The sequence below is a fragment of the Chaetura pelagica genome, unplaced genomic scaffold (assembly GCF_000747805.2).
Source record: "Chaetura pelagica isolate M959 unplaced genomic scaffold, ChaPel_1.0 scaffold142, whole genome shotgun sequence".
Lineage (NCBI taxonomy): Eukaryota > Metazoa > Chordata > Aves > Apodiformes > Apodidae > Chaetura > Chaetura pelagica.
The window spans coordinates 5718865-5738257 of record NW_009952973.1 but is presented as its reverse complement, the minus strand read 5'-3'; positions in this window follow the sequence as shown (position 1 = coordinate 5738257).

Below are 19393 nucleotides of genomic sequence, written 5' to 3'. Positions count from 1 at the left end.
CTGCTGTCCAAAATACTTTGATTACAGCTTATTTTCAGTGCTTGTATGCCAATATGCCTGTTTGTGGCACTTCTTTGTATGGTCTCTAGGAAGCTGGGAGGGTTGAGAGACTGGAGCAAAAGAAGAGGCTTGGAGTTAGAAAAAGAGAAGATGAGGGCTGGTACAGCTCCTGAGTAACCAGCTTTACTCCTGGAATAAATGGCCATTGGAGGAAAAGAGGGTAACAAAATGGAATTACCAGGAAAAAAATATACTGGTAAACTGTAGAGAGATGTTGGAAACTTCTGTCACATCTTTTATATGTACATTTTTATGCCTGAAGCTTAAGGGGCTCTCACGTAAGTCTCCCTCGTATTTAGAGAAATGTAATTTTACATTAAATGATCACTTTCTTTTATCAAAGGCTACATGGGAAATGGGGTTTGGGGGATTTAATAAACTCCACATATTCTTTGAGGACACACAAAATTTTTCCTAATATCTCCAAAGCTTTGCCAGCTATGAACGCCAGTAAAGAACAGCTAGAGAGCCACAAGGCTGAAGTGAGTGCTCACAGAGATGTGATATCCTCAGTAACGTTCTCCAAGGTTAATTGACTCTAGAGACAGACATATGGAAAGTGTGTGAAATCATGTCATAGTTTCTCTTGTCCATGGTCTGGGGAAGCTGAAAGTAGAGTAAGAAATATGTATGTTTTAATTTTTTTTCCAGTTATGTAGCTCACTCTGGCTGAACACAGTGACATGACTTTCAAGTTGCAGAAATCTCTCCAGCACCATTTGTGCTTCACTAACATCGAAGCCCAGAGACATGTGCAAGGATTCTTGGCTTTTATAAGGGTCAGCAGATCTCATTGCCTTTTTAATGATGTTGGGTTTGACCTGGCTTTTACCAGTTAGTTGATTGCCCAGCTGATGGGCTGAGCAGAATAAAACAAGGCATTATGGCTAGGATGTGCAGAATTTAGATGACTTAAGTTATGAAAGTGAACCATCATTGGACTTTTGGGCAGACTAAACATCTGGCAGGGTTTCAGTCCTGGATATGTTCAGGATTGTTAGCTTAGACACAGAATACATGATGGGTAAGAGGAATGACTTAGGTATGATGAATCTCTTGATAAGGTGATGAATACTTCAATAAATCCTAAAATGAAAAATCTGAAAGATGCTGTTAATAGATGTAGAATAACACATACAATTTCAGTGATGTATGGTCCCATATATGTGACAGAGCAAATAGAAAAAAGGACTGCACATACTAAATTAATTGGGGAATACTGGAAATTAAGTATATTTGAGCAATTTTAATGACAAACTTTTAAAGGATTAAAATTTGGCTTGACTTTTTGTCTGTTTCCTTTGTTTTAAAGTTTACCTAGTACTTAAAAATTAATGTAATAAATTTGGTCAATTTTGGCTCTGCCAACTCACTTTTAATTTGCAGTTAACATGATGTAAGTTCCCAGAGAGGTTTTTGTGAAATACCTGAAATATGTATCAAAATGAGAAAGAAATCCTTCAAAGAACTTTCTTGAATTCAAGTGCCACTAACTGAAACTTAATGGAACAGCATACAGTTTTTTTAAATTTAGTTGAAAGACCTTGCATTTCCTTGCAGAGTGTGTGCCTGGAGCAAAGCTGCTTGGATGATGATTTACTACTATTATAGAAGAGTTGTTATTGAGATCAAGGTGAAATTGAGCTTCCCTATAGTGTGCTACCTCATTTTGAATGGTGTCCTGGTTTAAGCCAGGGAGAGGTGTTAACAGAGAGTGTCTGTCATTAATTTAATTGCTGGACAAGTGTTAAAACATGACATATGGTTACCAAAACACATATTTATCCTTAAGGTAACCATAATTTCAGAGATCTATCTGTTTTTGTTGTTGCTCTCCTGTGACTAGGAATAGCTTTTGTTTTCTTAGTCCTTTCCATTTCTGGACTCTGATTTAATTACATTAGTGGCTATCAGTATTATCTTAATTTCAGGATCTTGTGACATCTGGCAATTCAATCAGAAGTGCTTGGGAGACTGGTCTTCTTATTATCCACATCGTGTACAAATCAACCCCTAATCCTCTCCCTGCAGCACTTAGGGTCATTGGGCCTGACTCAGTACCCACTGCTCAGTCACTTTTGATGGAAACCCAGATGTGCCTATGTAGTGTAAACAGTCTCATCTGCCATGCAAGGAAGAACTCCATTTGTTGGTAATTTATTCATATTTTTGTGTAACAAGACTCTACCGGTGATGATGACTCAGTAAGTCAATAGATTTCATACCAACTGCAGAAATGTAAACTTAATGGGACTTGTGTAGTTGAGCAGTTATTCTGGGTTTAAAAGGCCAGAACGAGAAAAATATATGGGAGAACACTCAGCTGTTCCAGAACAGTGTCTTGTATATATTGCTGTATATACATCTCAGAAACTGAAAGAACTCTGTTAAACTAGCATTCATCAAAAGCCAGGAAATAAGTATTATAAAGAATGTGTCAGAGGCAATTTATGCCCATTGTTAAATACCACATGAAATGTCTTTACAAGATACTCTTACTTTCAGAATTCTTACTGGACTGTGAGACATTCAGTATCAAAGCTCCCACAAGAATATCAACATAAATTAATTCAAACCTAAAATAACAAACGTTTTCCCTTTAATTAATGAACTTCATAAAAATCTTCAATATTTTCTATAGGCTCCCTGTCTCCTTTGTTACTTTATATTGGTAATTTCTGAAGTTACTTTCTTCTCTTTCTTATAATGAAACTAAAGTAGGAAGAAAGCATATCCACAGATATCTTTCCTTGTGTGTGGATATGCATATATACCTACATATATACATGTGTATGTGCATGGATTCTTACATTTATCCTATGTTTTTTTTCGGTTTTGCATGTCTGCTTCCTCTTGGAAAATAAGCTTTTGTAGCTACACATACTGCTACCATTTCTGCTCTTCTAGGGAAGGGCCACACGTGTGTATTTTAAGGCCACAAAGTATCTCTATAAGTATATTCTCTGCTTTATAGTATATCAGATTTTCCACTGCAAATTTCAAATCATAATGCTGGTGACACTGAAACTCATCTTTTAGAAAGATAGCCAGTCCAGTATAAAGACTTTTCAGAAGGAATCTACCTTTAAAGGAACTTGTTTTGGCAATTGACCTGATATTAGCAGCTCTTACATTCTCTCTAACGTGCTTTTGTCTGATAGAAAGATATATAGAAAATGCCTTTGAAGATACTTATAGAGTAGCTCTATTGTTTGGGGTTTTTTTTCACTTTATGAATGTTCATATTACAAACAAGACTTGTGCTGCTTGTTCACAGATGCTGTTGTTTTAGTGCTAAGTGTAAATTCAGATACTCCTGATATAGTGGATTTAGGTTTATACAGAACTAAAACTTATTTACAAATATAAAGTTTTTCTAAGCTCTGATCTTATACATGTTGTGTTTCATTGTGTAATAATTTAATTTTCAAACACTATTAATAGTTCTTTGCTTGCAAACCTTTTATCTCACATCCTTAGGTCCTACAGGAACAGTATGCAGATGTCTTCTGCTACAGAGTTGTATTACTGTTAGTGTGGTGACAAAAATTAATGAAATTAAAACATTCTCCATGCAGTATTTTTAGAATGCTTGAAAGTTGGCTTAAAAAGTTATATAAAGTTCAGCAAATAAAACATTTTTAGTGCAACCTTATATTCAAAGTAATAATGTGGGTTTTTTTCTAATAGGTTTGAGCTTAACTTCAGATTAAATGCTGATTTGATTTCCACTTGAGAAGACAGCTTGCTATACATTTGCAAGGTATTTCATAACTCTAACAAACATTGCTATATGCCCTGGACAGAATAATTATTTTGCTTTGCTTTTTTTTTTTTTTTTTTAGATTAATGCCGTGAAATATCTCAAGTTTATTTTTGCAAAAGATCTAGCACAAACTCAGCTAACTTCAAGAGGGACAGGGATATATTGGAAAGAGTCCAACAGCAAGCTATGAGGATGATTAAGGGACTGGAACAGCTGTCATACAAAGAAAGGGTGAGAGACCTGGGGCTGTTTAGTCTTGAGAAGAGAAGACTAAGAGGGGACCTTATTAATGTTTACAAATATCTGAAGGGTGGGTGTCAAGAATGGGCCAATCTCTTTTCAGTGGTGTCCTGTAATAGGATGAGGGGAAATGGCACCAAATTACAGCACAGGAAGTTCCACCTCAACATGAGGAAAAGATTCTTTACTGTGAGAGTGACAGAGCACTGGAACAGGCTGCCCAGAGAGGTTGTGGAGTCTCCTTCACTGGAGTCTTTCAAGACCTGTCTGGATGCATTCCTGTGTGATCTTCCCTAGGTGTTCCTGCTGCAGCGGGGCGTGGGGGGGTGAGAGTTGGGCTTGATGATCTTCAGAGGTCCCTTCCAACCCCTATGATTCTATGATTATGTATTTACATGTATTTATATCTATTTCTAACTATTTATGTATTTATCTTATTTATCTAAACACTAATTTCTTCAAATTGGAAAACCAGAAAACCTTACGAGATCAGGTTCTTCAGTTAAAAATCCTACACTCATGTTAGATTTCCATCCCCAGATGTTCACAAAACAGAGACGGAAAAAAAATATCTGCCTTGAACAAATACCCAAGAACTAATACTAATGATAGCAGCAGTCTGTCAGAATTAGCTTTCTTTGGGTGTTTTCCAGGTCTCTTTGCAGGTTTTGTTTTTTGAAATCTTTTGCTAGGTCAGGATATTTTTGCTTATACAAGTTTCACTGTGCAACTTTAAGTCATAATCTGATTGATGAGGTACAGACAAATGGTACAATTTGTCTGCTTCTGGAAAAAAAAAAAAAAAAAAAAAGTCTTTGGCAGCCTCCTTTGGGGGAAAGTAAGGGAAAAGTTGCTGCAGCCAAAAAACTCATGGACAGATACATTAAGGCTGCTTGATGCTTTGCAACATTTGCCTATGCTGTGTTCACAAGGATATTGAAGTGACTCTAACCAGCTCTAACTATGCATTTGTAACAGCTCAGTTCCTGGCATTTTCATTAAGGGTACAGGCAGATCTGCATAAGCAGAGCAGAATTCTGACAAGCTTCTAAAAATGTGGGATGTCATAAAAGCAGGGGAAATTAATGTGTAAAGAAATATATAAAAAGCTACTGAGAAGAGGAAAGGAGGAATTACTTCTCCCAGTCCTTTCTATATGATGCCCAAGGCAGCAAGGAATAGTCAAAATAAATATGACAAAAAATCGATAAGACTTTCCAGAAAATCTGTTCAATTCTTGTCATCTGTGGTCTGCAAAATTTGTTAAATAAACATTTTGTCTGTACTTTTGAAGGGTAGCTAAGAGTACATCCTGCCTTTTGGAGGGCTGATTGACTAGTTGAGTTTTCCCTTTATTTACAGGACAGCGAGATCTGTCACAAAATCTGGGATGGAAATAGTCCAGATAAAGAAGAGAAGTGAGAAATAGTAGTCATGACAGAGCAAATACCTGAGTTTCAGGAGGCATGATATCCGCATCCACTTGTTCTGGGAGTATATTTTAATGAAATGAGGTAGGAGAGACAAAAAGTTTTATGTATGTCGTATCTCTCAGATCCAAGTGCCTCATGGTCGTGTTTATTTATATGGTATGTTAAAATCAGTGTGTTCTTCCAAAACAAAACCAAATAAGCATGGCAACTCCTAACCCCTACCAGTTAAAGGGCTTTCTATTAATTCATTCATGAGGTAAAATCACATCTTGAGTACAATTAGCTACTATTAATTACTCACCTGCATTACAAGTATCTGCTATAAACAAACCAAAACCAAACCAACCAAACAAAAAAACAACAAAACAAAACCCAAATACCACAAAGTATAAAATTAAATATTCAGTGAAACTACCATTGGAAGCCTGGTTAGGATTGCAGTGCTAGGCATTGCATGAATAAACTCTGTCTCTGTAAATTTACAATTTATGTAACGGTGGAAAACTAGAAAATGTTAGTATTTTATATCCATAGTCACTTACACACAGTTTATAAGAGGATCAAATTAGTTTTCTATTCCAAACATGAATGTATGATTTTATAACTATCATTAAGACAGTAATTTGAATTATAAATGTTTTCTGTTGTAATTCCGTGCTACCCAATTTTGTTGAAAATAAATGCACTTCTACTAGATCAGGTTGCACAGCATTTTGGCTTGCAAATATAAAACATTTTGACAACCTTCTGTCGAACCATAGAATACTTTGTATTGGAAAAAAACCCTTTAAAGATCATCTAGCCCCATTACCCTGCAATAAACTGGGACATGTTCAACCAGATCAAGTTGGTCAAAGCCCCATCCAGCCTGGCCTTGAATGTTTCCAGGGATGGAGCACCTACCGTCTCTCTGGGAAACCTGTGCCAGTGTCTCATAACCCTTATTGTAAAAAATTTCTTTCTTGTAGCTACTCTAAATCTACCGTCTTTTAGTTTAAAGCCATTACCCCTTGTCCTATCACTGCATATCCTTGTAAAATGCCCCTCCCCAGCTTTCCTGTAGCCCCTTCAGGTACTGGAAGGCTGCTATAAGGTCCCCCCAGAGCCTTCTCTTCTCCAGGCTGAACCCCAATTCTCTCAGTCCGTCTTCACAGGAGAGGTGCTGCCCTCTGGTCATCTTTGTGGTCGTCTTCTAGACTTGTTCCAACAGCTCTACATCCTTCTTATATTTGGGGCTCCAAAACTGGGCAAATTGCTCCAGGTGGGGTATCAAGAGAGCAGAGTAGAAGGGGAGAATCACCTCCCTTAACCTGCTGGCCACACTTTTGATACAGTCCAGGGTATGCTTGGCTTTCTTGGCTGCAAGCGTTTCTGGTTCATGTTTCGCTTTTCCTCAATCAGCAGGTCCAAATCCTCCACAGCTGATACTAAAACACACACAAAAAAAAGTAAATTAAAATGATCCTTCAGAAAACATGTCTGGCTGCTGCTTAATGTCAAGCAAAAGCTGCTCCAAATTGTTTTGGGAAGCAGATCCTCATTTCTTCCCTACTGCCCTTTAGGGCATAAAATGTCATGATAACCCATTTGGACGGGTGCTTAATTACCTCTGATTGCATTTCTGCCATATGAATTCAGGTGCTTTCTACTGAAGATTCTTACGCCAACAAATCATGCCAAATGTCTCTCTTCAGGAAGGCAGTCATGCATATTCTGAAGTCTTACTGAACTGCTAAGTGCATAACCAAACTAGAAGCAAAGAAATGCACAATGAAGGAGAAGAAAAATCTGGATAGGAACATTTATTTAAGGAGTTTTACGTTCAGCATGATTAATCGCTTAAAGTGTTTTTAACTTTAGTCAGTGGATTGACAAATAAACAATAACTGTAATTTGAAAAAGTACCTTTTAAAATACAAGTCTTCTGCAGTTCTCCAAGTAATAATCTTACATTTATTAGTTGCTTTATTTCTCATATCATTAATTGAACTTTTTTATTTGAGAAACTGTGTCTGGAATAATTTTCAGTGCTACAAATGAGCACAAGTGGATGGATCTGGCAAAGGGCAATTTATGATGTCTCTCCATAATGATACACTGGAGCATAATTTTTTCTTTCTTTGTTTTGGATATGAAAGATACCTACTATTAAGAACTTTTTTTTTTCTTCAAGATCTGTCATGTAAAATACACTCAATTACTTTTAAAGCACATAATGCATTAAAGAAGTTTTTTTTCCAGATGTTTACTGGGATTGACCTATGTCTTTAACTGAGCTGATTAAAAAAATTTAATTCCTTAATACTGGGTAAAAAATGTAATATAATTTAGGTGGAAATAATGAGTAGAAGGTGCGACTGTCAATTTTCAAATGCTCTGCTTAGATTTTTGAAAAGGAATAATGGAATTTGTAAATTTTTTTTTAGTGAATTTTTCTTTCTTTCTTTGCTTCTGTGCAAGGATGAACCATCAGCTGGTATCAATCTCCTATGACACAAAGTTCTTTTCTTACACGTGCTGAGTATATTGTGTCATCAAGCATAAATTCTTTTGTGATCATCTGATATGACTTTCTAATGTATGATGAAAAATGATGACATAATCAATAACCTGTTCTGCTTCTAAGGAGACGTTTTAAAGTCAGGTTTAATCTCACAAAAAAACAGATGGGAAGAAGAAAACAAGAAATGAAGAGTTAGAATTACAGCCATTTACTGGGAGCTTTTCTGTAAAGTCCATGAAGCAATGTTTTAGGATAATCACAATCAGTGTTTAAAATACAATCATCCCTTGCATCATTTTTCTGCAAGATCTGGATTCATAAGATAAAATCCCAGTCTCTTTGAAGTTAGTTGCAAAATTCTCATTAACTGTCACTAAAGTTTCATTAATATGGTCAGGATTTGGAAGTCAATACTGAAAGGAGTTACAGCTGAGTATTCTGGTATTAACAAGCACAGCATTTGCAATGATCCTTCTCTTTTATATGAGAATATTTTCCATTCACACTAGTTTATTTACTTTGTGTGTTTAAACTCCAAACTCTTGAGGACTGAAATTAGTTTAAGTATACTTTGTACAGTCTCTAAATAAAAGGGCCTGTGATTTCAGTTTGAGCATCTGGGTGCTATCAGAATGCAATGATTTAATAATAATTGCATGCTAAACAGCTAGGAGGAAAATTGCATACAGAAAGGCAATTAACTGGAATGTGATAATACAAGATACTACCCACAGTAGCTTTTCATAGTAATGGCTGTTGAAAGAGACTGAGCACTTTTGTTAAGAATGTCAAAGATGGAACAGCAGCAGATGCTATACAGAATCCAAAACCTTCTGTTTAAACTTAAGCAATATTGACTAAAACTTTTTCACCCTAAGAAGCCAGTTAATTACAGCTAAGTCTTTATTCACAACCTGAGATTACATAATTGACAGAATTAGAGATACAGGAAACTAACCTAGTCACTGACATCGATGATATAAAGTACCCTGATGCTTCTTATCTCATACAAGGAAATAATTACAAATTACTGGTATAATTGATGATACACAGGGATTAATGCTGCATATAGTGTGTTTACTTTGAGAAAAAAAGAAGTATTCAAACCTAATTTATATCTATTTGACAGTCAAGGAATTCACAGATGATAGTGCGGTCTGGAATGGATATAGGTAAATGAAGTTAAGTTGCATGGTTGCATATTTTTCTGCAAGGTAAGCCTGAAGTTCTAAAGTGAGAAAGGTTTGCTTATTGCATTTGGATAAATATTAAAGTTGTTATTCCTTTTTTTTTTTTTTTTTTCCCTTAGTGTGTTACAAATGCAGATTTTTTTCTGCCTTGAATTGCTTTGAAGAGGATGGGATACTAGGAAGAAACATTTTAACACCTGGTAAAAGCTAAATGCAAGGGGAAATGTGGTTTATTTGGAATGTTTGAAAGATAGGAGGACAAAAGGGGGCTTATAAGATAGATAGGAACAGACTTTTTTAGTAAAGCCTGTTGCAACAGGACAAGACGTACTGGTTTTAAATATAAATGGAAGGAGTACACTAGGATGACTGTGATGGAACAAGTATCCCAGAGAGCTGATAGATGCTGCATCCCTGGAGACGTTAAAGATCAGGTTGGATGGGGCTTTGACCAACCTGATCTAGTTGAAGATGTCCCTGCTCATTTCAGGGGAATTGGGCTAGATGATCTTTAAAGGTTTTTTTCCAATACAGAGTATTCTATTGTTAAACAGAAGGCTGTCAAAATGTTAATTGCATGGAGGTTGGACAAGATTGCCCTTCATTGTTCCTTCTAACCCAAAATATTCTATGGTTCTATGAAAAGAATTCTGGTCCTGATAGAAGTTTGGTCAGGCTGTCCCACTACATTTAGCAGATATATCCTCTATCAGTTCCCCAGCTATTATCTCAGCAGCAGCAGCGGCAGCAGCAGCAGAAGCAAGAGGCTAGCAAGTTCAAGTTGCACTCACATCTTCTATTCCTTGATCTAGACAAGGTTGACAGAGCCACATAACCTATGTCATGGCTCAGAAACTCCTAGTGAGAAATGGATGGGGGAGAGAAGCAGACAATTTAGTTTGCAATCCTCTTTCTTGACTTCCTACAGCATTCTGCAGACTCCCAGTGCTGTTTGTGTAACTACAGGTCTGAACAGAAGTCAAAGCTTCTGGTGCAGTTTTCAAATTGGCATCAAGATCAGCTCTGCTGTCATCTAGACAAATTATGCCCCAGGCCAACATGTACATCATCAAAATGCTTGGTAGGCACCGCTTGGGATGTTTTTCCTTACTTCATCCTCAGTGAAAGATCAATAGAAACCTGTTAGCAAACACTGGAGCCCAAAAGAAGTCAAAGATCTGAATCACCACTTTTATGATTATTTTTCTTGTAGACTCTTTAGTCCAGCATAAAATCTTGGTTATCACATAGGTATTATGATACACCAATTTTGTTCATTTAGGATTAGCTCTCTGCAAAGATGTTAGTGGGTGGCCAAACTATGGTACTAATTGCTTACTTTGAATATTACCTTACATCCAATGGGCACATAAAGCAATATTTATGAATGTAGGCAGGAAATGACTAGGGGGACAGTATCTGAAAATGTCTCAGAGTCTTTTGGAGGTTTTTGGATTCTGACAGCTTTATTCATATAAAGGAGAATGCTGCTAGGTGTAGCAACACTTCAGAGCTGAAGCAATAAGGTAGATCTGAGGTTTTAGAAGTATTCAACCTAATTAGTATCAAGGAGGTATCCTAGTGGATTTTATTATAGTGGGCAAGAGCAACCCTAACTACAGTATAGTGAGAAGTGGTGGGAAATGTAATAATAACAGATAGTGTTTAATTGCTGTTAGATGTAATATCTTATTGTGAACATTCCTGAAAATAGAAAACTTAAGGGATGCATTACAATCAGAAGAAAAGTGTTCTGACAGTAAAACTGCAGGTAGCAAATTTGCCAGTAATATAAAACCATAACTGGCCTGAAAGAGCTGCAACCATAACGTCCTTCCATAGCTACGTTTCTTAATTTCTATTATGCACTGCATTATCTGCATATATCTTTTAAATATAACCTTAATACAATATTATTTTAGTTTAATACCATATATGGTGTTAAGATATCTTTCACTATTGCCACTGGTCTGTTTTGTCTCATTTTACAACACTTACCTGCTGGTACAGTGTTTCACTCTTTGCTCTTGGAGTTTTCATTGATGCCGTACACCTATTTTGTTGACGGGTAAGTAAAGAAGAATGCTGTGAAATGACATACAGCAGGTGTTCTTAGGAAATAATGTAATTTTTCAGCTATCTCAGATAGGATTTGTTTTTTCCAGGACACATGTTGGTCTCTCGTTTTGGTGTCATAATGTGTGTACCTTAGGCTTAAATCATGTGTTCACCACACATGATTCAAGGTATGTGATGCTGCTCTTTTCCTTTTAAAGTAATGGGCATTCAGGTAAAGTCATTTGTCTTCTACTCTCAAGACAGATAGATCTGGAAATTCTTCTTGAATTATATTCTGTTAAAAGTTGAAATGCATGAGATAATATCAAGAGTACTTGCTATTCCATTTTTCAGAGGTTAGCAGCAGAGGTACAAAGAACAATTCCTCAAGCATGTATGGTAAGGGTAATGTTTTGACTGCTAATTTGCATCAGGGGAATTCTGAATCATGATGCTGTATAACATCCTACTTTCTGAAGTATCTGTGTAAATACAAAACTTGCCTTCAATTTAAAAAAAGGGTTGGCAAATCTCTATGTTTATTAGATCTCTAAGCAATATGGAAGAATAACATCAAATGGTAGTCCTTCTTCTCCATGTTGATTCTTTCCGCTCTTTCCATAACAGCCCAGTGCTATAAATCAACTTCTGAAACTAAGACTGTTTCATTCTTTGTTTTCCACATCAAAAATTTAGTATTAGTGGTGAGGTCATCTTACAATAAAGTGATTTTAAATTCATAATTTGCTCCCTCAGTGTCAAAGGCAAGACGGAACAGAAAACCTGATGGGCTTTACCATGTAATAAGACATATTCCTTCCAAACCACCTCTCAGCATCTTGCAATGCACATTTTCTGATGAAACCATGCTACTTTGGTTGTTGACCCTCCAGTAGAGAATAAAACTGGAAAGGAAATGTAAATAAACCCAGATTTAGCAGTGTTAAGCTTTAAGAGGAAATTGAAGGGTGTTTTCAAATTATTTGAGTATTCATGAATTTCTAGTAACTGATTTTTTTCTGGGCTTGCATGTAATTCTTATAATTAAGCTATCTAATTTATCCTCAGCTGATAGTTGATTTGAAAGAAATAAAGCATCATAACACTTCAAATCTTGCACATGGAAAAAAATCAGGCAAAGTTCAGCAGTAGGAGAAGCAAATTACGCTAGGAAAACACCTCAAAAGAAACAAGACATGACATAACTAAGGAATATACATCAACTTATGTATAAGGCAAGTTTGAATTTCCAGGAAGACATAATCCAGCAGGGAACTTATTCATAGGTATTTTATGGTACTTATTATCATGTAGTACCTAAAATTCAAAGCATTGACTACAGCTGTTATTACTAGAGATTACGTTTAATGTTTGTATACATAATAAATTACCGATATATGTTTTCATTGTGAAAATGTTTACGATTATTCATATGTGTTTGGCTGCTTTCTCTCCTGCTGCTGAAGTGTATACCAGTGTGGGAGCACTTTTTAGTAATTTTACTTTTCAGGTAAGTCTCTTGTAAGTAACAACATGTTTTTAAGTCAGTGTTTGCTTCTAGGACAGATAACACAGTTATGGCAAAAGAATGCTTTGCAGAACCAAGGCCACTGCTTGCTTCTGCTAAACAACTCATACACTGGAAAAAAAAAAAAAAAAAAAGGGAGGAAAGGGATCACACCTGTGACCCTCCTGTGGCAAGGAGTGAACTGGGCAGGTGACCCAAATTGGCTAAATGAAGTATTCCATCCCAATGCATCATACTCAGTATAAAGCTGAGGGATCAGAAGGGTTAAGCTCTCTGTCATTGCGTGGTGTTCTGAGAGGACCTTGTCTATTCTTCTGTCTTTGATCCTCATCCACACATTTCTGAATCTGTGTATTCCTGCATCTAGCTCCTGTCTGCTGCTGAGTCCAGGAGTCCAGTCCAGGACTTTCCCAGGGCCTGCTGTAGTCTTGGTCGTGACGTGAGTGTTACTGGGAATAGGGAAAGCAAACTTGGTATTGTTTATATTTGTATATATTTCACTATTTTATTTTTCATCATTACTGCTTTCATCAAAGATTTGTAGTTTAGTTTCTAACTTGTAAGCATCTCTTCCTTATTCTTTTTCCTTTCCCTTTCTGGGAAGGGAGAGGGAGATCACCTGTAATTTGCTTAATTTCCAACTCAGCATTAAACTGTGACAATTAGGCATCTGAATTGGGGCATTACTGACTGGAAATCACAACAAATATGAAATTATTTTAGTTAAAATATTAAACTGTGTTTTGAAAAGCACAGATATTTTGAAGAATTTGATCCAGTTCTTGATATAAGAATTTTTCTAAGTAGGTCATCTGTAACTCATCTGGATCAATTAACATGAGAAAGGGGTTGTCAAACAAATTCCCTCCCTTGTCGCTAAAGTAAACACATTTGACCATTCTGTGGAAAGCAATTCTTCTGTGTTTAAGCATTGGCCCACTTTTCAGCAGTGTAAATGATAAGAGTGTTGAAAAAACTTAATTTTTTCACTTGTCATTTCTGTAAGTTTGTACTGCTTCTTCACCATTGAAAGATGCCTGCATGTTATGAATTTAGCTAGGGTCATGTTTCAAATACATCCTGTGCCTTTTTTTCATTTTGTCATTTAATTGTATATATTACCTTTGGTTCTGTTGGAATTTTTTTTGTCCTCACACTTTATAAACATGAGTTTTGCATGCATAACTGTGTGCAGTTAATCTTGAACATTGTGGTAGGATTCTCAAAATTATTTGGTATGTCAAAACATTGCACATTTTATAAATGCTAGTATTTGTACACACACATTTTGTCAGAAATAGGCTTTATCTTTTTCACAGTTCAAGGTGAGACCGGGTATGGCAGAGCCACTGAGAAGGATTTTATACAAATAAACAGCAGCAAGCTCAGGATAACCTTTTGAACCAAAACCAGTTATATCATTGTAGATTACTTGGGGAGTACGTAGAATAAACTTCTTAGTATTCTTTCATAGCCCTACTGTAAAGAGAGAGTTGGACTAAATGGTCCTTGGTCTGAACTAATACAGTTGTTCTTATACTCGGTTAATAAACTTTCAATTAACATGACTTTTTCGTGAGGAAATAATGGCTGGACTAAGATCTGCTTTGTCTCAGAAGAAAAATCAATTTACTGATTTCACGAACAGGATTAAAAATAGATGCCTAAAAATTGGTCTGCTTGTAATTATTGAGACTTCTAGTATGCTTCATTGGACTAATAGTTAATGGAAAATAGTAATATTCTGGTCATTTTAGAATCATAGAATCATTAAGGTTGGAAGGGACCTTGAAGGTCAACAAGTTCCAACCCCCTGCCATGAGCAGGGAACATTACCAGTAGATCAGGTTGCACAAAACCTCATCCAACCTGGCCTTAAAAACCTCCAGGGATGGGCAGTCAACAGCCTCCCTGGGCAACCCATTCCGGTTCCTCACCACCCTCATAGTGAAGAATTTCTTCCTAATATCTAACCTAAATCTCCCCTCTCTCAGTTTAAAACCATTACCCCTTGTCATATCACTATCTTCTCTGATGAAAAACCCCTCTCCAGCTTTCCTGTAGGCCCCCTTCAAGTACTGGAAGGTCTTCTCCAGGCTGAACAGCCCCAATTCTCTGGACCCTTTCCAATGGGTCCATATCTTCCCTGCGCTGAGGGCACCAGAACTGCACACAATATTCCAGGTGGGGTCTGACCAGAGCAGAGGGGCAGAATCACCTCCCTGGCCCTGCTGGCCACACTTCTTTTGATGCATATTTTAATAATGTATGGCTGGAAGAAAGGTAAAATCTGCTTGATCGGTTACTTTTTAAATCTTTTCTACTGTTCTAGGTAAGAAATATGTACAAGATTTTCTTTTTCTGTTTTATAGGTTTGACTGTAGAGTAGCTCAGTAAATTTAGTCAAGTTACATAGGATCTTTTTTTGGCTTTGTTTTTTTAATACACTAAAAAAGCTAATGACATACCTTTATTTGCAGCAATTTAAGCTAATCACTTTGACATTGCTTTATGCTCTTTGTGCTGTTACTCAGTCACATTTTGTTTCTTATAGGTTGCCTTTACTCAGGTAACATAAAAAACCAAGATGAAATATTTAACTTTAGGATATTTTGGGGAAAGCAGTTTTAATTAAGAGGTAAGTATAACAACAACAGTGAAAAATGAAGAATGCTATAGGAAACACAAGGATTTAAGTGTCTAAGTTAGTGAATACATTTGGGGTTTTTGTTGACACCATCTTAAAATCAAGATGTAACCCTTTCTCATTACTCTTAGTGGTCTGAACAGGCTCTGAGCATAAAAGTACTTGCAGAATGTTAGCAGCTCCCACTTCTGATGGGGAAAAGCAAGATTTTTATTTTTTAAAGCTAGGTGTCAGATTAGGCTTGATAGTTGGCTATTTGTTAGAAGATGGCAAATTATAAGCAAGGGTTTGGAAGACTGTCACCTTGGACAAAGAGAAAAATAAGTCTATTTCTGGATCTTGTCCTAAAGTTCAAAAACAGGCCTCTGAACGTCTGTATTTAGACAGATAAAATAGAAATTAACTTCAAAATGTAATGCATAAACTGTGCTTTTCATCTTTCTGGGTCATGTTTAATAGTACACAGATTACATTAAAACAAATTTAAGAAAAAACAACATTGTTTACTGTCCACAGAAGACTAGAATTTATAAATTTGTCTTTGGTCTAAAATGAATTGAAAAATATTTAGAAAATGGTGATTCATTGTCTCTGAGGAAGACCCACTGGAATTTAGATATAAACTCTCAAAACCCATCACTGGACACTACTAAGTTTGTAACATTCAATCCAATTTTCTGGTGTAAACTCACTTGCTACAAAATTTATAAGATGTCATAACTACTTTTTTAGGTTTTTTAAACAAAATTTATATAAATATTATAAAAACTAGCATTAAAATGTCTTAGAATTTAGTTTAAACTTCAGAAGAAAACTGCAAAAGTAAGTACAGTCTGGAATAGCCTTCTTATGCTGCTTCACTAAAATACTCCAACAAAGCCCAGAAGAGTGTAGATTATTTTCCTGCATGCTCCACACCTGAATTCTGTGTTCTTAATGGCAAAGGGTTGGGAGCTGCTTTTATTCACACTCACAACCATAAAGTGATATTGCAGCACTGATGGGCACCTCTTTAGGAACCTGTGCTTGTCAGGCTCCTTCCAGCAGCTGCCCCTTGCTGCTTGGGTCAGTGTGCTACATTCTCTCCTGGCTTCTTCTATCTGGCCATCAGCTAGTCTACTAGCCCTTCCTTGGGACAATTACCTTCTAGGCTTTCACATCTAATGGTCAGTCTCTCCTCCATCAGCCATACTGAACCCTCTTATTTGTACAACCGACAGTATTTGACAGCCTCTCCCCAGGTGCTTGTGGTGGTAATTATGTATAAGGGAGATTTCCCTGAATCCTCTGGGCTGCAGATGAAGTGCACTAGTGGTTCAAATGGTTTTATTTAATCCTGGTGGAGAGGAGGGCAACTAAGACTCATCTGGAAAGATGTGTTGTTTTTCAAAGTATTGAAAAAGTTAACTGTAAATGCATTTCACATTTTTAACTTAAATGTTTATGAAGCTGGCACTTTCATATCTTTTACTATTTCCTCTTATGACCAGTTCCTTTAAAAAAAACTGGACTCAGATTACTGCTCTATTTGAGAGACTTGTACAATATATGGACAATGGAAAATCCTGCACAAAGAGCACTTTCTTGACATGAGTAAACTCATCATTTGAAATTATTAATTTTCTCCTGGGATATGCAGACAACTTTTCAAAAGGAAAAATTAAAATATAATGTACTATGGAGAATTTTTGTGCAGGAGAATATGCTGTTGCTATTGCAACCTTGCTATTGCTAGGAGAATATGCTATTGCTGTTACACTAAACAATAGCTCAGAATTGTAGCTTGGTGAGGGGAATGAAGTGCATTCAATTGCAGTAAAGTGTCAGAATTAAGCTTTATATGGGGGACTACATAAGATACTTTTAAGTTTAAGGTACTTTGAACCTCATGCCTTTCCATTATATATGCCTGAGTCATGTGTAAACATGTATTGTTTTCACTTTTAGCAGGACTGATTTTCTTTATTTGAAGCTTTAGTGATAAGCACACACAATTGTCTTTAAAATATCCAAATCCTTTCTTTCTTTTCTTTCCCCACTCCCTTCTCTGCAGAGCAGTGTCCCAACCCAAGTATTTTAAGTGGCTTTAGTGAACTATTGCCATTCTTAGTATTGATCTGCAGTTTGATCTGCAGATCAAGCCATACGTAGCAAGAAGAATGGGTTTGCAGTTTATTTCTGCAGCTGAGTTTTCAATATTGCTGTTATCCTTACACAAAACTATACTGTAAGTTTGTAGTTTAAGGATTTTTAAAGATTATTTGGAGGGTAAGGTTGGACTAGAGATCTCCTGAGGTATTTCCACTCTCAGCTGTCCTTTGATCTGATAAGTGTTGCTTCTGAGGAGGAATTTTTCACACTTGGTAAAATATGCTTTGCATTTTTCATAGAATTTTAAAAGCCTATAGAGAACTTTAAAAAGCTTTCTTGATTTCTATTAAACAAAACCATATTTAGTAAAACACTCCCCACATTACAGTTTTTCTAGTCAGGGTATCTATTTTTAAAGCTTTCGTTTTTCACCAAATTGTATAAAAATATGTACATTTTGGCTGGTTTAAGTATTTTTTCAATATGTAACATTTCAAATAAGTAGCCTGAATGAATGTCAAAACTGATCTTAGGAGAAATTCTTCAATCAGTTGTGCTCAGGCTGGCTTAAACAAACAATGTAAAGATCTTTATTGCAATTGCAGAATAATTTCATCATGACAAAATCTCCAGAGGTCATCTGATCCAGAGCCAAGTTTAAATTCAACGTTTTCTGAAGAAAGTTCAACCTGACATTTACTATTAAATCTAAGTAGCAGACTATTCCATCAGCTGAAAATAATCTCTCTCCAAAATGTAAGAGAAATGACTACTTATCAAGTATATATTGATTTATGCGTGCTGGAAATTATGACTTACACATTTTATTTTTTTTAAGGTGCAGACAGACTTTAGCTCAATAGTGGTTGTGCAAGGAAATTACTTCTTAGATCTTTTGGTGAAGACTGACAGCTAATTTGCAAAGAAAATGGATCATGCCTAGCTTGCATGTTTAAATACTGCTCTTTAGCACTTTCAAGTACCTGTAGAGTCAATTATTTTTCAGTTTATTGCTAACTTTAGAAGCTCTACAATTTAATATATTCTAGCTCTCCAAATACACATTTTTCCCTTCCATTGGAAGTAACATTGAATTACACTGAATTATGTTATGTTTCTGTTAGAGGATGACAGAGCTTTGATTAAACTAACCTTTTAATCTTTTTCCTAGGCACCTGGAAAAAACAAGTAGGGTTTTTTAAATTGTATTAACATGCCATGGTTTTTTTTTTTTTTCAATGTTATCTTGACTAAAGCAAATAAATTATATACTTTATGTAAATAGAACAACCACAACAATAAAGGTAACAAAGGCATCCACTCTGCCAATTTAAGTTCTCTTTTGTAACGGAATAAAATCAGGCCCTTAGTAAAACAGTTTATTTTTACTAATCTTCTAGGAAGGGAAAGGAGGATTGTCCTGGTCATGTGTAATTCTTATTAATTTTGATAAATCTTAGGAATTTCAAGTGGAAGATATCCTTCTCTTTCTGGAACCAGCTAAAACTGGACCATTCTGTCTTATTACTAAACTCAGATACTAAATGTTAGAAATTTCCAGAAGGTGCTGAATGTCCAAAGGCATGGATGTAGCAAGTTGTCCTGGGTTGAGCCAGGATGAAGCCAATTTTTCTTTTTACTGATTTTTTTTTTTTCCTTCAGTAAGCTTTCTCTTAACTAGCAACAGTGTGTTCTGCTAGGCTGATAAGACAGTGGAATGTTTTTCTAACTACTGAGGCTTCAAGGCCGCACCTTCACTCTGCCGGCTCAGACACTATGGGGAGATCTGTGACCCCCCCCGCAGGAGGCTGAGTTACAGACAGCAAAATTGGCCAAAGATATTCCATTCCATATATCTACGTAAGCTCAGAGGAAGG